The 20,730-nt window shown below is 37.4% G+C and overlaps 1 protein-coding gene and 1 pseudogene across 2 annotated transcripts in view; both read right to left on the bottom strand.

Annotated features, from left to right (window-relative positions):
- LOC146403237 (olfactory receptor 6C3-like) overlaps nt 1–20,730 on the bottom strand; it is a 555,083-nt gene that overhangs the window by 207,734 nt on the left and 326,619 nt on the right. The window lies entirely within an intron of this gene.
- On the bottom strand, nt 8,008–12,522 carry LOC110258552 (olfactory receptor 6C68-like; annotated as a pseudogene). Its single transcript, XR_014803308.1, has one exon. The product of XR_014803308.1 is annotated as an olfactory receptor 6C68-like (transcript).

Genomic DNA, 20,730 nt, shown 5'->3' with positions numbered 1-20,730 from the left:
GTGCTATGCATCAGGATCTCATTGCTTATCCACTGCAAATACAATAGTTTGCATCTAATAACCCCAAACTCCCAGTCCATTGCACTCAGTTCCCCTCCCCCTTGGCAACCACATATCTGTTCTCCATATCCATGACTTTATTTCTTTTCTGTAAATATGTTCCTGTGTGCTGTATATTGATTCTATTTAGATAGAAGTGATCTCATATCTTTTGGTTTCTGACTTGCTTCGCTTAGGATCAGAGTGTCTAGTTCCATCCAGGTTGCTGCAAATGGCACTATCTTGTTCTTTTTATGGCCGAGTAGTATTCCATTGTGTATATGTACTACATCTTCTTAATCCATTCATGTGTTGAATGGACTTAATCCATTCATGTCTTGGCTATTGTGAAGAGTGGTACAGTGAACACAGGGGTGCGTGTATCTTTTTATTGTATTTTTTTTCATTTTATTTTCCCACTGTACAGCAAGGGGATCAAGTTATCCTTACGTGTATACATTACATTTACATTTCTTCCCCCATCCTTTGTTCTGTTGCAACATGAGTATCTAGACATAGTTCTCAATGCTACTCAGCAGGATCTCCTTGTAAATCTATTCTAAGTTGCATGTATCTTTTTAAATGAGAGTTTTTTCAGGATGTATGCCCAGAAGTAGGATTGCTAGGTCCTATGGTAGATCTATATTTAATTTTCTGAGTTACTTCCATACTGTTTTCCATAGTGGTTGTACCATTTATGTTCACATCAACAGTGAAGGAGGGTAGCCTCTTCTCCATACCCTCAAGTCCAACATTTGTTTTTTATTGACTTGTTAATGATGTTCATTCTGGCAGGTGTGCAGTGGTACGTCATTGTAATTTTGCTTTCCATTTCTCTAATAATTAATGATGTGGAGCAATTTTTCATGTGCCTGTTGGCCATGTGCATACCTTCTTTGGAGAAATGGTCTGTTCAGTTCTTCCACCCATTTTTCAATTGGGTTTTTGTTTTTTTGCTGTTGAGTTGTATAAGTTGTTTGATATTTTAGTTGCTTGTCAGTTGCATCGTTTGAAACTCTTTTCTCCCATTCTGTAAGTTGTCTCTTTTTTTATGGTTTCCTTTTCTGTGCAAAAGCTTGTTGGTTTGATTAGGTCCCGTTGGTTTATTTCTGCTTTTATATCTATTGCCTTGGGAGATTGACCTGAGAAGATATTTGTACGGTTGATGTCAGAGAATGTTTGGCCTAAGTTCTCTTCTAGGAGTTTGATGGTGTCTTATATTTAAGTCTTTCAGCCATTTTGAGTTTATTTTGGTGCATGGTGTCAGGTTGTGTTCTAGTTTCATTGATTTACATGCAACTGTCCAGTTTTCCCAGCACCACTTGCTGAAGAAACTATCTTTTTCTCAGTTTATATTCTTGCCTCCTTTGTTGAAGATTAGTTGACCATATGTGTCTGGGTTTATTTGTGGGTTCTCTGTTTTGTTCCATTGTATGTCTGTTTTGGTATCAGCACTGTACTGTCTTAATTACTGTAGCTATGGATATTGTCTGAAGTCTCCATATAAGTTTCCGAATTTTTTTTTCTAGTTCTGTGAAAAATGTCATGGGTAATTTAATAGGGATCTCATTGAATCTGTAGATTGCGTTTTGTAGTATGGCCATTTAATGATATATATTCTTCCACTCCAGAAGCATGGACTATCTTTCCCTTTTGTTGAATCCTCTTTAATTTCCTTAATTAATGTTTCAAAGTTCTCAGCATATAAGTCTTTCAGATCTTTAGTCCGGTTTATTCCCAAGTATTTTAATTTTGGGGGGGTGTGATTTTATTTTTTTTATTTTTTATTTTTTTTTCTTTTGTCATTTTTTTTTTGTTGTTGTTGTTGTTTGTTGTTGTTGTTGTTGGTATTTCTTGGGCCGCTCCTGCGGCATATGGAGGTTCCCACACCGGGGGTTGATTCGGAGCTGTAGCACCGGCCTACGCCAGAGCCACAGCACCGTGGGATCCGAGCCGCGTCTGCAACCTACACCACAGCTCACGGCAACGCCGGATCGTTAACCCACTGAGCAAGGGCAGGGACCGAACCCGCAACCTCATGGTTCCTAGTCGGATTCGTTAACCACTGCGCCACGACGGGAACTCCGGGGTGTGATTTTAAAAAGTATTTCAATTTTATATTTTTTCCAAATTTTTTTTTTTTTGGTCTTTTTAGGGCTGCACCTGCAGCATATGAAGGTTCCCAGGCTAGGAGTCGAATCCTAATGGAGGTGTGGCCACTGGCCTACACCACAGCCACTGCAACTCCAGATACGAGCCATGTTTGCAACCTACACCACAGCTCATGTCAATGCTGGATCTTCAACTCACTGAGTGAGGCCGGGGATCGAACCTATATCCTCATGGATGCTAGTCAGATTCATTCCACTGAGCCCAATGGGAACTCCTCCTTTTCCAAATTTTTTTTTGTTAGTATGCAGTAATGCAACCCATTTCTGAGTGTTCATATTGTATCCTGCTACTTTTCTGAATGCATTGATCAGTTGGAGTAGTTTTTGTGTGGAGTTGCATTCCCAGGGGAGTGAGAGTAACAATAGTTGGTGCTCAGTTGCAGTGCCCTCTTTTTTGCTGATCTCTGAGGTTCCCAAGGCCACTGGTGGTGCCTGTTCACAGATCCTTAGTGGTGGTGGCCCACATTCACCTCTGCAGTCTGCGATGTCTGTTACGGGGTTCTCCGGCCACCTGTAGACCGTGCAAGAGGTGCTGTGTCATGCTTAGCCCCATGCTGTCTTTAGCCCACACAGGAGATACCTGGCCAGCCATACCCACACAAATAGTGCCTTGTTACCCATAGCCTGCAACAGTGTTTCCTAGCCACCTGTAGCATGCGCCAGAGGTACCCTGCCTTCTGAGATTCCTTGCATGTGCAGGGAAATAATTCCTATGGCAGTCCACCCTTCCTCCTCTTGCCCTCCCCAACAGTGGCCCCTTGTTTCTCCTGTGGCTCAGACCTCCTCCCAAGTTCCCTTGGCTGTGACGCTCGCTCCCTAGCCCTTTAGGCTGTCTCCACCTGACCTCTAAGTGTGAGTCTCAGTGCCCAGACCCAACCCGAGCATCTCAGGCTGTGGTGTCCAGGGCCAGTGGTGTCCAGGGGCAGTGGTGCACAGATGGTCTGTGCAGTACTCACTCTGCTTTGCTTTCCTTAGTCCAGCTGCTGCACTTTTCTCCGTTGACTTTAAGGTCCTTCAGTCTCGGCTGATCTCACCATTGGCTACATGGCTTCCCAGGCTTTCCTCTTTAACTACCTCTCAGGAGTGCTAGTCCCATCCTGAATCCTTTTTTCTCATCTTTGGTTCTACCCACTTATGTGGAGGTGGGTTTCTTTCCCTTTTTGGAAGTTTAGGGTCTTTTGCCAGCTTTCATTAGATGTTCTGTGTGAATCATTTTATGTGTAGATTTTTTTTTTTTGATGTTTTTGTGGGTGAAGGTGAGCGCCACAACTTACTCCTCTGTCATCTTGATCTTTCTCTGAATCACGTATTTTTTAACTTTTGGAAAATTGTTCTATCTTAAAATGCATCTTCACTTGCAGAGTTTATGAAGAGTATGGACTATACATTTCCTCCTAATATTTACCACATTCCTAATATTTTTTCTAAACCACTTAAGAGAAACAATCAGTTCTCTTTAAGACAGAACAACTTCCACTTTCCTACTTATCTTTCTTTTCTGTTTTGGTTTTTCTTTTTTCATTTTTTTTTTTTTTGTGCCACATCCAGGATGTGTGAAATTTCCTGGGCCAGGGTTCAGTTAAAAGCCTCACCACAGAAGTGATCTGCAGAGTCAATGGCAGATCCTTAACCTCTGTGCCACCAGGGAACTCCTAGTAGGACCTAGGTGGTGTTGAATGGCCACCCTAAGCATATAATTGAAAATTTACCTTCTACTATTTTTCCAATGCCAAGTACTTAGATATGCTAACACAGGCCATCTAAGATCAAATGACACTATAGATATTCTGGCATTAAAACTCCATAACCTAAAGGTATTTCAAATTGAGGTGGTTAAAAATTCTTACAGTATATAAGTACTTACAATATATAGGCTTAGAGTTCTTAGAAAGTTGTTCTAGAATGTTAATTTGTGTAATACAATTCTCTAGCCCTTGTGCATTAAATATATAAAGAAAATGACAAACTCTTCCTTCCCAAGTTTTAATACTGCTTATTCTTTGTTATCAGGAGCATTACTGGAACATATAATTGATATGCAAAATACATGTATTTAATGTAGACAGTTTACTGAGTTTGTACGTATGCCTACATCTTTGAAACCCTTACCACAATTAAAGAAATGAAAACATCCATCATCTTTATTTTTAGAGGGTAGTTGATGTTTGGATAGAATTTTTCTTTTTTTTTTTCCTTCTCTTTTTGCCATTTCTTGGGCCACTCCTGCGGCATATGGAGGTTCCCAGGCAAGGGGGCTAATCGGAGCTGTAGCCTCCAGCCCACGCCAGAGCCACAGCAACACGGGATCTGAGTCGCGTCTGCAACCTACACCACAGCTCATGGCAACACCGGATCCTTAACCCACTGAGCAGGGCAGGGATCGAACCTGCAACCTCATGGTTCCTAGTTGGCTTCGTTAACCACTGAGCCACGATGGGAACTCTGAATTTTTCTTTTCTTTTCTTTTCTTTTTTTTAAAAAAACTAAAGCCTGCATTGGTATTTTCTAAGTTAAGATTATTTCCTTCAAGGACGTAAAAGATGTCAGTCTAGTTTGGCCACTTTTAAAGATTCTGAAGTGATAACAAAACAATCAATTTATTATGACACTCTCTTCATTCTATCATACAGACAATTTGTTAAAAAACCCTCAATCTTTCTAGTAGTTATGCAAAAATATTAGTTTTCCAGAAATGTTTGTTGTTTTAAAAAATCTCCATATATATAAACCAGAAAGGTATCTTTATTTTTGTAGATGACATGTATTTAACTTTCCAATTGATTCTCTCATCTGATGTTCTTCATTACTTATGGCAACTTCAAGAATGCCTGTCATTATTTTTATTAGTTATAAAAATATTTTCTTATTTTTTCTTTTAGTGTAGGTATACTCGTGATGAATTCACTTAGTTTTTTTCCTGGAAATTTCTTGGTTTCACTTTAATAATATATTGATGTAAAACTCATAACAAAAAAGTCTAGTGTGGGCACAAAATTATGCTGGTTAATGATTCTTAAGAAATATATGGAGCCAAATTGAACACCACCAAGATAAAGATATGGACTATTACCAGCAATCAAGTGACCTCTCTTTTACCCTCTGTCAGTCAAGATTCTACCAAAGGTAGCCACTCTTCTAACTTCTTTTAGTCTCTATTTCTCTGACTTGTTTTTGAGCTTGATCCGAAAGAATTAATACACTATGCCTTTGTATCCCTCTTCTTTTGTGCAACATTTTTTGAAGTGTTTGTGACATCCAAAAACTCTTGGGATATAGCAAATAGCTTGTTCTTTTTTAATGCTGTATATTGACTCAATGTATAAATATAGCAAAGTTTACTTGTATTGCTGTTGATGTACGTTCAAGTTGCCAGCTCTTGCTTCTTTTCAGTAGTCTCAGGATGAAGATACTGTACATAATTTTTGTTTCCATAGGCATACACTTCTGGAGGTAATATACCCAAGATTTTAATCGATAGTCATGGCGTTTTTTACACTCCTACTCTGTGAGTAGTGTATAAGAACTCCAGATCTCATTTGGACTGTGCGTGGATGCCTGTATGTGTGTCTGCTGCCATATGTGATTTTCATGTACTTAATTACCATTTAGATATTTCTTTATGTGACATTCCTGCTGAAATTATTTTGTTCATGTTCTTTGCTTTTTAATCAACAATATTAAGGTATAATTTATAATAAGAAAATACATCCTTTGTAGGTATAAAGTTTAGTAATTTTGAAAAATATATCCATTCAAGTAATTATCCCACCACACATTATACTAAATGTCTCTATCATCCCAAAACACTACCTCATGATGTTTTTCAGAAAGTACGCTCCATTCTGATCTCATTGAATCACTGACCTATGTCTGACATTGTGGATTTTTTTTCCTGCTATATAATGTTAAATTTATGGAATATAGCATGTGTCCATCTTCTGCTCAGCATAGTTTTTGAAATATTCTATTGTATTTGTTCTAGAGGTTTATGCCTTTGGACAGTTGGGTGGTTTTCCATTGTATGAAATACCAAAATAGATTTCTCTGTTTTTTTTTTTTTTTTTGTCTTTTTGTCCTTTTAGGGCTTCACCTGCGGCATATGGAGGTTCCCATGCCAGGGATCTAATTGGAGCTCTTGCTGCCGGCCTTTGCTAGAGCCACAGCAACACAGGATCTCAGCCGAGTCTGCGACCTACACCACAGCTCAAGGCAATGCCAGATCCTTAACCCACTGAGCAAGGCCAGGAACTGGACCCACAGCCTCATGGTTCCTGGTCATTTCTGCTGTGCCATGATGGGAACTCCAGGTTTCTCTGTTTTTTTGCTGAACATTTTGGGTGTTTACGCTTTTGAGTTCTATGAATCCAGCTGCTACAAACACTCATGTATCTTAATTTGGGCAATGTCCATTTTCATTTTTCTTAGGTAAGTTACTAGGAGAGCATTTGTGAAGACATATGATAACCAGGTGTAACTTTATATGAACCTGTCAGAGTGTTTTCCCGAGTGACCATATCCCTTCCTGTCTGTCCTCCAGCACTGTTCCAGTTGCTCTCTGTCTTTGTTGTGACTTATGTTATCAGCCTATATTCTAGTTATGGCCATTCTAATAAATGGGTGACTCATTTTAGTTACAGTTTGAATTTCCTGATGACTAATGATTTTGAGCTTCTTCCATGTGCTTATTGACTATTCCTGGAACTTCCTTTATGAAATGCCCACCAAATTTTCTTGACCATTTTCATTTGGTTATTATTATTGATCTTTGATAGTAAATTGTTAAGGATGTTTGAATCTGCTATCATGAGTTCTGTTGGTCTACCTTTTTATGCTCACAATTTGTCTGGTATTAGAAGCAGATGCATGCGAATTTCTTAAAATGAGTGAGAAAGAATTCTTTCTTCATGTATTTTGAAAGAATTTGCAAAGATGGGATCATTTATTCCTTGGATAGTATTCACAAATGAGGCAACATTATTTTGGAGTTTTCTTTGTGCAAATATTTTTAGGTATTCATTCAGTGTGTAAAACAGAAATGTATGTCGATGTTCTGTTCCTTTTTGTTTCAGGTTTGTAATTTGTATGTTTCAGAGAAACTTTCCATTTCGTCAGAATTTTGGACTATATTGGTTTCATATTGCTCATAGTTTTCCCAGATTAATTTGTTGACATCTGGAAGCTCAACAGATGGACAATAACTGGACTTATTGTGGTGATCATTTCATCATGTATAAAAATATTGAATCACTGTGTTGTACACTTGAAACCAATGTAATATTGCATGTCAGTCATAATTCAATAAAAAAGAATGACATCGCCACACCAATATTTTATAATATGTAGGAAAAACCTCTAAAAGAAGAAAGAGGAATGAATGAATTATGATGGGTTCTGGTTAAAGGATTAAAAATGATATATTTTATTCCTCACAAAGCAAAGTTCAATAATTACTTCTTCAGTATATGAAGGGAAAATTAATGATTAAATGCCAGTGAAGTTAACCTGATTGGTCTATAAGCTATGAAATCCCAATATTTGCTATCAACATTATGCAAGAAATAATGTAGCTGTGCATATTTTGAGTTGGTTTATCAAGAGATATTTTTTTAATTTCCTTTCCTTTTTTTTTTTAAAGACCCACACCTGTGGTATATAGGGGTTCTCAGGCTAGGGGTCAAATGGGAACTGTAGCTGCCAGCCTGCACCACAGCCACAGCAATGCCAGATCTGAACCATGTCTGAAACCTACATCACAGCTCACAGAAATCTTTTGAGTTGGTTTATCAAGAGATACATTTTACTTTCTTAAAAGAAATGCAATTTTTTTGAGTGATTCCTGAAAGGCTAGTTTAACTTGCTTATTCCTCAGAGTATATATAAAAGGATTCAGCACTGGTGAAATGGAAGAAAAGAGCAATGCCACTCCTTTATTGAGATTTACCTCTTCTTTGGCAGATGGTTTGATGTAGATGAAGATGCAGCTGCCATAGGTGATGGAAACGACAATCATGTGGGAAGAACAGGTAGAAAAGGCTTTTTTTCTTTGTTGGGCAGAAGGGAATTTTAGAATCGTCCTGATGATATTTATGTAGGAGAGAACCACACCTACAAGAGTGATGATGAAGGTCAACACAGCACAGGCTATAACCATCTGCTCAATTAACCAGGTGTCTGAGCATGAGATCTTCAGGAGAGGAGATGCATCACAGGCAAAATGATCAATGAGATTGGAATCACAGAATTCCAGATGGAAACACAAGCTGAATGGAGGGAGGATAATCAGAAGTGCTGCCAGCCAACAGCAGACAACCATTGTTTTGCAGAGTTTGTTGCTCATGATTGTCATATAATGCAGGGGTTTGCAGATGGCCACATAGCGATCATATGCCATAGTTGCCAAGAGAAAGAACTCAGTTATCCCAGAGATGTCTATAAAAAATAATTGAATGAAACATGCATTATAGGTAATTGTTCTGTCCCCAGTTGATATACTGTATAGGAATCTTGGAATACAGGCAGTTGTAAATGAGATTTCTAGGAGAGAGAAATTTTGGAGGAAAAAATACATGGGGGTTTTAAGGTGGGGATCCAGCAAGGTTAGGGTGATGATGGTCAGATTTCCAGCTACACTCAATATGTAGGTGAGAAATAGAAAAAGGAAAAGCAAGAGCTGCAGCTGAGGATCTTCTGTCAGTCCCAGAAGGATGAATGTTGTTATTGCAGTGTGGTTTCTCATATTGACTCCTGGATTTTGCCAACCCTACATGTCAATGTCTGAGAGATTTGAATGCAGAATTCAATGACACCATCATCCAGTGATGAACATGCTCTTGTGTATTCAACTCATCCAACTTTTATGAGTTAGTTGTAATTGTTCATCTGAGGAATACATTTCCTGTTTTACAGTGAGCTCAACCCCCTAGTCTATTTATATATAATGACAAAGTAAAATTATTTAATAAATTTTGGTTGTTTGTTTTAATTATAGTCTGACTTTTCCTTTAGTCATTTCCCAAAATTACTTCATTGTAAATTAAATACTTTATCTCATTCCCTGGGTTTTGGGCATTTTTATTTACATTTATTTTTCATTTCATATGTTATAGCTAGTTTTTAATACTGCCAAATGTCTTCCTTCAATTCAAAAGCAAAAATTTTAAAAAGTTAATTCAGTGTCATTCTTTTGCCTTAAATTTGGGAATTATTAAAATACTAAAATAAAGGTTTTGACCATGACCCAAAAAAAGCCATTTCAATTCTCTCTAAAATATAAAGGTTTTTTATCTTTCTAATGAGTGATCATTCATTGTAAGGGCAAACATGTTCTGACTCTGAAACATCCACATTTGTAGTTTTGCAGATGTAAAAACTTCCGTTCCTATGTCTTGTGTTACCTCTTGGATTACATGGTGCAGTACAACCTCATTACATATTGCACTTTCATCGCCTCGTGAGGTTATGCTGAGTGTAATTAATGAACTTCTGAAGGATGTAAAAGCTATACTTTGATGCTTCGTTTAAGCACTCAGATTGAAACATATGTACACACCGTATTATGGAGAAAAAGTTAAAATGAAAGTGACTGAATATCCTCTCCATGCACCTCTCTTTCCTCCATTCACGTTTCTTTCCAGTCCACATTTTTGCCTCTCTTTTTACATTTTGCATTCATTTCTCAAAGACTTACTCTCTGGTTTTCAAGCTCAGCAGCCTTGATAAAGCACTCCTTCATGGATCTTCCTGTGGGTCAATTCAAGATAAATCATAATTTAAATGTATTTCAATGTAATCCTAAGAATACATGTTACAAGTCTCTTTGTGTGCTCCAGGCACCGGTCTAAGTCTCTTACAGGTATCATGCGTACAAACCTTAGGATATCCTGTGAGGTTGGGAGGTATGTTGTCTCCATTTTCAAAGTGGGAAAAGTGGGGCACAGAGAGATAAGGCCTGTGTCCACTGCTTTCTGGATATTCAGTATCCACTCAGAAGGGCTCCAGAGCCCTGGCCTGAGTCACTGTACTGTGGTTATTGGTGCACATTTACCTGAATGCCTTGGTTTCATGATGACAGAATTTGTATTTGTAATTCAAACAAAGGTAGTATTACTTTAGAATTCATTGTTAAACCAAGACACTTGAGAAGCAGTGAGGGGCAGGAGTAATGAATAATTATGGTGCTGCATCTGCGGTGAATGTGCTCTTGAGGGCAAAATCTAAATGTGTGCAGTCACTCAGTGCGTGTGGCGGATGGGGCTGCACATCACCAAAGTTCAGCTAGCTAATTTTCCATTTTATTCTTTATTCCTGTTGGTATATTGACCCTTCCATATTGTTGGATCGGTATTTCTTTCCGTGAAATGTGAAGTCTGGAGAGTAGAGACCATATTATTCTGGGTTAATACGATCAAGGTGGTGAGAGTTATTTCTCAAGTATCCTTACATGGATAGATAGTCATAGTTTTCTAACCTGTAAGTAATGTCTTCAGGGGTCCAAATTATTTTAACTTTATGAAATGCAAAGTGGATCACCTATGGATAAGCCATTTTCACATGTTTTTAGATTTTTTTTCTCAGAACGTACTGATACATGTACTGTGAGAATTTTTTTTTTAATTTTTTAATTTTTTAGGTCCTCATCTGTGGCACATGGAAGTTCCCAGGCTATAGGCTGAATCAGAGCTACAGTTCCAGGCTATGCCACAATCACAGCCGAGCAGGATATGAGCCGCATCTGCAACCTACACGATAGCTCATGGCAATGCCAGATCCCTGTCCCACTGAGCAAGGCCAGGGATCAAACCTGCATCTTCATGGATACTAGTAGGATTCATTTCTGCTGCACTGCAGCGGGAACTACTATAAGAGCTATTTCTTAAAAAATTCTTTCCCTTTATTTTTATTAAGTCATACATTTTTTTTTTTTTTTAGGGGCGCACTTATAGCATATGGAAGTTCCCAGGCTAGGGGTGGAATCTGAGCTACAGCTGCTGGCCTACGCCACAGCCACAGCAACACCGGGAACTCGCTGCCTCTGTGACCTCCACCACAGCTCAAGGCATGCCGGAACCCCGACTCACTAGGCAAGTGCAGGGATCGAACCCTCATCCTTGTGGATGGATTCTAGTTGGATTTGTTTCTGCTGTGCCACAAAGGGAACATCTCTTTCCCTTTATTTACTAATTTTAAAAACAATTAGTTGTTCCGGTAGCATCATCCACATATGACCAAGGGAATTTTTAAAATTAATAATTGATATTTTATATTATAATAGTTTCAGGTATACAACATAATAATTCACTGTTTGTGTACATTGTGAAATAATCATCGCATTAAGTCTGGGTAATATCAGTCACCAAACACTTTTTTCTTGTGATGAGAACTTTTAAGAGCTGCTCTCTTGCTTTCAAATGTTCAAGACACTCTTACTGACTGTAGTCACCATGGTGTAAATTCCATCCCTGTGACTTATTTACTTTATCACTGAAGTTTGTGTCCTTTGAGCCCCTTCACCCACTTCCCTGCTGCTCCCCACTGTCCACCTCTGAAACCACCAATATCTTCTCTGTATCCATGAGCTTGTGTGTTTGTTTTTGTTTTGTTTTTTAGATTCCACGTATAAGTGAGATCGTATGGTGTTTGCCTTTCTTTGTTTAACTTATTTCACAGCGTTTTGAACCATATCTTTCTCTCTTTCATCTAAGCAAGTAAACCTGCTACTGTAGGCTCAGTATACAGGACGCAGTCTCCAGGGTAGACAGATGCTATCAGAGGGAGGGATATTAATTGAGGCTCAGGATCGATCAAGTTTGATGGAAAGCTCTTCCCCTCTTGAACACTGCATTATCATCTGATGGTGACCATAGCTCACATGAGAAGCTCCGTCTTGTTTTCTTCATTTTTCAAGAACTCAGTTCATCTCCCAGTAGTTCTCTTGGAATTTGACTCAGCTTTGTTTGGGTCTTAAAACTGTTTTGTTTTTGGAGTTCCTTTTGTGGTTCGCTGGAAATGAATCTGACTAGTATCCATGAGGCCTAGGTTCAATCCCTGGCCTTGCTCAGTGGGTTAAGGAACGGGCATTGCCATGAGCTGTGGTGTAGGTCACAGATGCATGTTGGATCTGGCATTGCTGTGGCTGTGGTGTATGCTGGCGGCTACTGCTCTGATTTGATCCCTAGCCTAGGAACCTCCCTATGCCAAGGGTGAGGCCCTAAAAAGGCAAAAAATTTTTTTCATTTTAATCGTCAATATTTAATCTTAATGTAGTCGTTAAGTATTGAACTTTCACAGAGCATTTTATTTGTGGAACAGATAAAAAAAAGAATAAGTTTTCTAGATGTGAGTGTGAAGTTGATGTGTGTGTATGTATGTGCACACTTGGATTTTAGGTATTGTGTGTTGCTATGTGTTTGTGGGAGATTTTATTTCTGAGTATTCCTCACCCAGACCTGCTAATGATTTATAGGACCAGCTTTCTAGAAAAAAAAACTTGTATCTCTTAAATGACTGTAGGATCGTCCCCTGAAATGCTAACTGTATTGATTTATTTAAGTCTAACATTGTGCTTAAGGAGGAAAATCTATCATGACATTCCCCCTCCACCTCCTACCTAGTGCCGGAATATGTGCAGACATACTGTGAAAGCAGCTGAGACGGTAAACCTTTTTATACTTACCCTTTAAGCTGTACAAGTTACTTCATGGCATCTCTTGACAGTTTATTTGAATATCCTTTTAATGAGACACAGGCTGAGCAGGAGTATGCTAGTGGAGACCTGAACGCCAAGTTTTCTCAGGAAACTACCTCGGCTAGAAAATCCCTGGAACTACCCAGAGCCTCCTATATCATATACCATAGCATGTACCTGCTGTAGCGTAGGACTTCTTTCCTAAGAGGACTGTGCCATTTGACACCAGGAATGTATGTTCTTCTGTTGCTAGTTAAAGTAAAGCCTATTTTAAAGGGCTGCGTATATCACGGACTGTTGAGTGATCAGGGTCAGATGATCTTCTAAACTCATTGGTCAGGAAAACATATTTGGCACCAAATATTGTGGCTTGTTACTTTATGTATTCTACCTATAACAAGAATCATTAGCGTCAACCAACAAAAGAGTCCTTGGAGACCCAGGTTTCAAAGTTACCATGGATATTAATAGGAAGTTTTGGCTGTGAACCTGACGGCAGTGGGGACAGTGCCCTTAGGGACAGGGAAATGCAAGAATAACATTAAATCAGTGTGATGGTGCTGTCTAATGTAAGCCAATAAAATATCCAATAAAATGTTTAACCTGAAACATCCGTGCAGAAGTAAACCTGTAAAATCTGTTGGAATCTCCCATTTTCATCCAACCTGTTGTGGTTGTCCTTAATTATTAACACAGGGAGATTTTTAGCAATTTTTGGTGACTGAATGTATATAATTTTAATCTCTCTTGGGTAATAATCACAACCAGTGTGGAAACGTTCATTCTTTACATGTCTTTTTTTTACACTAACAAAAGACTACTCTAAAGGTTTTATATAAACATCTTTGCACACATGACTGCTTATACTCCAGACAATTCCTCTATGAGAAATTCTTAGTTGTAGGAGGACAAGTTTTTCTATTTGAATGGCTTTTGGTATGGATTTCTCATTAGAGGTACTAAAAGTAAATGTCATCCCAGGCCAGGAAAAGAAATCATTAGTACGAGTGTGATTGGGTGGGTAACCTTAATGCATTGTCTTAGCAAAAGACTCAGCATCTTTCTTTGTACTAGAGAGAGTTTTCTGCAACTACACACATATAGAAGATCAGTAGACAGCTCAGCTCATAATTTTGTGTTCCTCAGTTTATGGGGACATCAGTAGAGGATTCTGGGGTGAATTGGTTCCACTAAGGATTAGAGATGTCAGAGAATAATGAATTAAGAGACCTTGTTCCCTACTCTTGAGAGGCTGAGTGAGATCTTAAGCAACACGTTGGGAAAGTGCACCACAGCAGGAACTCCTCAGGTTAATTTTTCACTCTGAGAAACCCTCAGCAAGCGAATGTGTCCCATTGATGATCTGGGTAAAAAAACAAGAGGAGAAGAATTGTCCCATGTTTTTGATATGGCCTTCTGCAAAGTCCTGGATTACATGACAATGTCTGTGGAAGATTTTATCTGCTGTTTTATGGCGGCCAGTGATGATCATCTTCAGTTCAGTTATTTTAGATTTCTCCTTGGATGTTTGTGAATCTTATCTTTAATCTCCTTTTCCTGTAATGTAGAGTGTATCCTGAAACATCATATGATCATACTCATGGCTCATAGAGCATATAGTTTCAGAGATTGCTCTTGTGATATTCCTTATTATTTATATATGTATATCTATCCTATCTGTATACTCTTAGCACAGTATTAATCTTAGAAGATTGTTTTCTCTTGTTTTGCACACATTATATTTCAGTGATTTAAGAAGTTGACCCTTAATGTATATCAACTTTCAATCAATGAATGTATATATACAAAGATATTACACTAGTAATTTCTGTATTAATGTCATCTAGTAAATCCATTTTGAAGACATCTTTTATATGTTGAGAAATAAGCAAGAAGAATAGGAACATAACATAATCCATACAATTGCATTTTAATGAAAGCAGCAAACATTTCCTAAAGCCTTGTATTAGTTTTTTTTTATTAATTATGCCCACCAATTTTGTCATTTAAAACCACACACTTATTATCTCATAGTTTCTGTGCTTCAGGATTCCAGGCCCAGGTTTGCTGGGTCTTCTGCTTAGGTCTTTAATCAAGGTGGGAATTGTGTTGTTTTCTTAACTAGAGGCGAATCTGAGAAAAGATTTGCTTCTACGTTCATTCGGGTTGTTGTGGGAATTTACTTGATTTTACTCGTAGGCCTGAATCTTTGTTCCATAATCATGGTATATCTATCCATTTATTTAGATCCTTACAATATTTTTCAACAATATTCAATAGGTTGCATTATAGATGTCTCAGATTTCTTTTGTTGGTTTTTTTCCTAAGTATTCAGTATTATTTGATGCTATGTTTAAATTAACTTTTGGATTACTGCATTTTGTTGACCCTGTTTCTCTTAAATTTATTAAAATAGTTACGGTAGTATTTTTGAGTAGATTATTCAGAATTTTCTATATAAATAGCAATTCAGTAAATTCTAAGGACAGTTTTGTTCCTTTCCAATCTGGACTTTTTTCTTGCCTTATTACATTGGTTAGAAACTCTAGTGCAATAATGAATAGAAGCGGTGAAATTAGACATTCTTATCTTGCTACTGATTTTGGAGGGAAAGAATTCGGTAATTTACTTATGAAAATAATGTAACCTGCATGTTATCTGTGTCAACTTTAATCCTTCATCATAATAGATTATCTGATTTGATGTATACAATGTTAAAATTTTTTAAAATTTTGAAACAAGTTTCTATTACCTACTTTAAATACCTAGAACAAAGTTTTTTTTTTAACTTTAGTAAAAGATTGGAATTAGTAAATGTAGTCTTTTTAAAAAATAGTTAAAATTTCAGCAGCATTTAATAAGAACTAGCCTCAAGTAATTTTTATCTTGAATAGTCTCTTCAGGTTAATGTGGCTTTGTCCAAAAATGAATGGCTGCTTGTACGTGAATGTGGGTAGGCTGCACTTGTGATGACTCAGCCAAATAGCACTTACGAGACTCTCTCCAAACTTTAGGGATGATGTCTTCCATTCATGGCCCCTAAAATAATTTAGCAAATGACGGGCAGTAGTAACTCAATAAATATGGCCTACCCAGATTTCAGTTGCTTTAGGGAATGTATTTCTGGGGATGAATTTTGAATTGTACATATACAACTTTGGGAGCTGTAAATAGGTTCATTTTTTTTTTCTTTCTTTTGGTTTGCCTTTTCTAGGGCTGCTCCCGTGGCATATGGAGGTTCCCAGGCTAGGGGTCTAATTGGAGCTGTAGCTGCCGGCCTATTCCAGGGCCACAGCAATACAGGATCTGAGCCACATCTGCAACCTACACCACAGCTCATGGCAAGGCCGGATCCTTAACTCACTGAGCAAGGCCAGGGATCAAACCCACAACCTCATTGTTCCTAGTCAGATTCGTTAACCACTGAGCCACAACGGGAACTCCAGTCCATTTTTTTATGGCACGTTGAGGTGAGATTCTAGATTCATAGGAATTGGGAGGCTGAACAAAATTTTCCTGTAAAATGGCAAGGCATTTGTTCTCCATTTGTTATAAAATACTATTGTGTTTTATATATAGGATTGTGAAGAGGAAGAGAGTAATAAATGCACAGGCATTTCAATTAGTGTCATATTTTCAGGTAATGCATTTTTGAATAAATAAATTTAAATTATGTCTGCTTTATACACCAAACAAAGGTGTTTTCTTTAAAATGATTTAGCAGATCTTTAGAATGACCTTTAAGAAGATTTTAAACATTTTTATATAAGTCTAGTCATAAAGTTGAACTGATTTTTTGTGATTGCCTTGAATGGAAAGCAAGTATTTCTCTGACCCTATTGCTTTCCTATGGCTGGATGAGTAGTAAAAGGAAGGGGTTTTTACACAATCTCTGCTATAAGAGTGCAGTGTTCACACTGTGCCTTTCTTTCTTGGCCTCAGTTTTCCACTTAATATCTAGTTCATGGAATTATTGTGTTGATGAGACAATCCATGCAGAATGCCTGGTAGATGGTATGTTAAAGCCACCACCCCTACTTCTTTCTCTCCTTCATTTTCTTCCTCCTGTTTTTCTTTTTGCTCCACAGTTTGCTCTGACACTTATGCTAATGTACGAGGCCTTAATCCGTGGCCATTGCAGCTATTGTGTTCCTTTCTTTCATTTTTATGAAGCTGATGGACTTTGGTGTCTCTGGCAACCTGTTCAGTGTTCTGTAGAGAAATACTAAGGGAAGAGTTCAGAGACTACACTTTTGGACACAAGGTAATAGGTATTCCACTGTTCTTTCTCAGCTATCTTTAAGTAATTAATTGGGCAGCCATTTCCTTTTGTAAATGAAGAGTTTATGTCTTTACTTTTCCTCCAGCCTAAGGAATAAAAGAATTTTCCATGGAAAAACTAATTAGTTTTATATGAATTTTTTTTGCTTAGTTTTTGCAGTTTCTCTAATCCACAAAAAACCAAAAGATGTGTTCTCCTAACATCTGGTGCATCAAGGCATGCTATTTCTGTCAAGACAGTAGCAAGTAATGGCATCTGACTATAATCGAAAGGCTATTAAATATGGTTAATAGGAATCTCTATTAGAAAAAGGGCACTAATCAGTGCTCAAGGGAAGAAATAATTAACTGATGATCAGATACCGTTTAAGATAGTATCATAAAGGGAATTCAGCCTTCTGAACCAAACTGAAAAAATTCTGTTGCTCTTAGTACTTCACTGTGGCATCCTAAGTCAGAGCACTGTTCCTGATTCCCAAACTCTCCTCCCTTTCTGACCACCAGTTCTTATCTTCTGTGATACTGAGATATTATGTGAATGTTTTGGTAAACCACTTTCATTCAGGTGTATTTTCTGTTTAATATTTTTCAAGGAATATTTTGTATTTATAGTTACCTCACTATCATCTGATGTCAGTGACACCGTTGCTGATAATTTGCCACTGTAATGAAGTCTATTGTAGTTCTGTATGGGTATAAATGTGCATTGACTCATAAGAGTGACATTGTAGGGTGGATTACTTCTGTTTATTGCTCTGGTTCTTATGAGTACTCGTGAATTCATTCAAAACATATTTATTGAGAACCTAAGATACGGCTGGTTCTGTTGTAGGTACTAAGGATAAAAAGAGTGAACAAGTAAACCTGTTGGTCTCTGTTGATAATGTAATAAATATTTCCATGAGTGCAACCCCTTCACATTTCTTTCTTCTAATAATAGACAACATTAGAGGTAGTATTTTCTTTTTCAGAGATATTTAATTAATGTATTGCTATCACAGATTTTTAAGTAGATTAGTTTGATATTTTTTCTGAGACCAAGGATCTGGAATGTTGAATGAAGAAAAAAACTGAAATTACCAAAGAAGAACACACTTACTGTAATGGAAGGTAATCATGGCTTTAATTGATTGTATAATCCTGAGAATCCCAAAGATGAAACTGAAAGTTTAAGTGGACTCAAATACGTGCACATATATCCCTCTTGTGAAAACATACATATTCACTGGTAGTTTTCTATGGTAGATAGTGCCCTCTGAGTTGCCAACAGACTCCCATTAAAGAGTCTATTCCACTTTAAACCTAGGAAACAACTTCTTATAGCTCCAAGCTGCAAACAAAGTCATTATTTTAAATGTCTGAGAAATATAAGGTAAATTTTAGAAGATATTGACAAAAATAATTTCTGATTTCTCTTGATTAAGATAGATGTTTACCCATCAAATAAGATGAATATTTCATTATCTCAGACTCTTATAGATGAGCAGAAGCTCTCTGTGTGGATAAATATAGTCCTTTGTGACTAAAGTTCAACCATGATGAAAGATTCTAATATGCATTGACGTTTGGCAAAATACCTAATACAGGCAGCAGTGGGAATCATGTCCTTGAAGAAAATAAGTGGCAAAAGTTTTATGGACATATTTGTAGTGCAAAATAATAACTGATGAAATATATTTGTGGATACCCTTCAACTCATAGATAACAAAGTGTTAAGGAAACACAACAAAGTTTCTTTATATCTATGTTTTAAATTGGAAAAAAATATATACATATATATTATAAAAATATATACATATATATAGTTGCTATGCCAATAACTGTAAATATTTGCATGGTAAAAATATAGGTTTGTATCATAATTTTTCTGTATTATACTCTTTATGAGTAATCCATTATTTAATAAAGTTTCTCATACTGAACTTGGGATGTAGCTCTGCTCACCACTATACCACCAATGCTACTCTCTCATACTTAACTTGTAAAATTATATGTTAAATACTTTATATATGCATCATTTGTTTCCTTAGTTTATATTATCATAAGAGGAATTCCTGAGGCAAAAGCCATTTAGATTTTTGAGGTACATTGTCACACTTTACTTCCAATATATAATACCACTTATAAATACAGAAGTGTTTGAGTCACTCGTTGGCATCTTGGGATTATGGGACCTGAAGGAATTCCACCTTGATTCCTTGCTTGAGTTCTGAGTCAAGTAGAGAGAGAAAGTAGGCAAGTAAATATGGAGTAAACTACCTGCTTTATTACAGAGGTATTAAAAACATGGCTTTGAACATCCCAATAAGAATATCTTGAATTGGTGATAGCTATCAGATAGGCAGTGCTAGAAATCCAAATCTACTTCAGCACCTTAGACAGACCCTTTTTCTGCAAGATTTCCAGCGGTGTGAAATGTGTAGAAAAGCTAGCATATAAGAGGAAAGGGAATAGGATGCATCCAATGTATCATATCCTTGTTCAAAATCCACCCATTAAAGGGGCAGACACCAGAAGTAGAAGAGGCTACAACTCTATTATCTGTAAAAAGGTCACCACACCAAAAACCTATAAAAATGAAAAGACAGAGAACTATAACTCAGATGAGGGAGAAAGGAAAAACCCCAGAAAATCAGCTAAGCAAGGAGGAGATTCTTAGCCTCTAGGAAAAAGACTTTAGATTGTTGGTGCTGAAGATGATGCAAGACATTGGAAATCAACTGAAGGCCAAGATGGATAACTTAAAAGAAACACGGAGCAAAGAGATATAAGATATCAAACTTAAACAAGAAGAAATGCAAAATACAATAACTGAAGTAAAAAATTCCCTAGAATCAGCTAACAGCAGAATACAGGAGGCATAGGAAGGAATAAGCTAGGTGCAGGACAGATTAGTGGTACTTATGGATGCAGAACAGAAAAGCAAAAAAAGATTGAAAACAAATGAAGAGAGTCTCAGAGAACTCTGGGACAATGTTAAACGCACCACCATCCGTATTATAGGGGCGTCAGAGGAGAAGAGAGAGAGAAGGGGACAGAAAAAATATTTGAAGAGATAATAGCCGAAAATTTCCCTAGCATGGAAAAGGAACCACCCACTCAAATTTAGGAAGCACAATGAGTACCATATAAAATAAACCCAAGGAAGAATGCCCCAAGACACATGTTAATCAAACTAACCAAAATTAAAGATAAAGAGAAAATCTTGAAAGCAGCTAGGGATAAAGCAGCAAGTAACATACAAGGGAACCCCAATAAGGTTATTGGCAGGTTTTTCAGCAGAAACTCTGCAGGCCAAAAGGGAGTGGCATGGTATTCTTAATGTGATGAAAGGAAAAAACCTCCAACCAAGATTCCTCTACCCAGTAAGGCTGTCATTCAGATTTGAAGGAGAAAGCAAAACCTTCACAGATAAGCAAAAGCTAAGAGAATTCAGCAACACTAAACCAGCTTTACAACAAATACTAAAGGAACTTCTCTAGGCAGAAAAGCAAAGACAGCAACAGGTAACAAAAATACCACAATGACAAGGCTCACCAGTAAAGGTATATATAC

The sequence above is a fragment of the Sus scrofa genome, chromosome 5 (assembly GCF_054392235.1).
Source record: "Sus scrofa isolate SSC_HxYL_T2T_F1_AM1 chromosome 5, Sscrofa_HxYL_maternal_Yorkshire_Landrace_v2.0, whole genome shotgun sequence".
Taxonomy (NCBI): domain Eukaryota; kingdom Metazoa; phylum Chordata; class Mammalia; order Artiodactyla; family Suidae; genus Sus; species Sus scrofa.
Note: the sequence above shows the minus strand (reverse complement) of the source record. Positions and strands in the feature narration are given on the sequence as shown.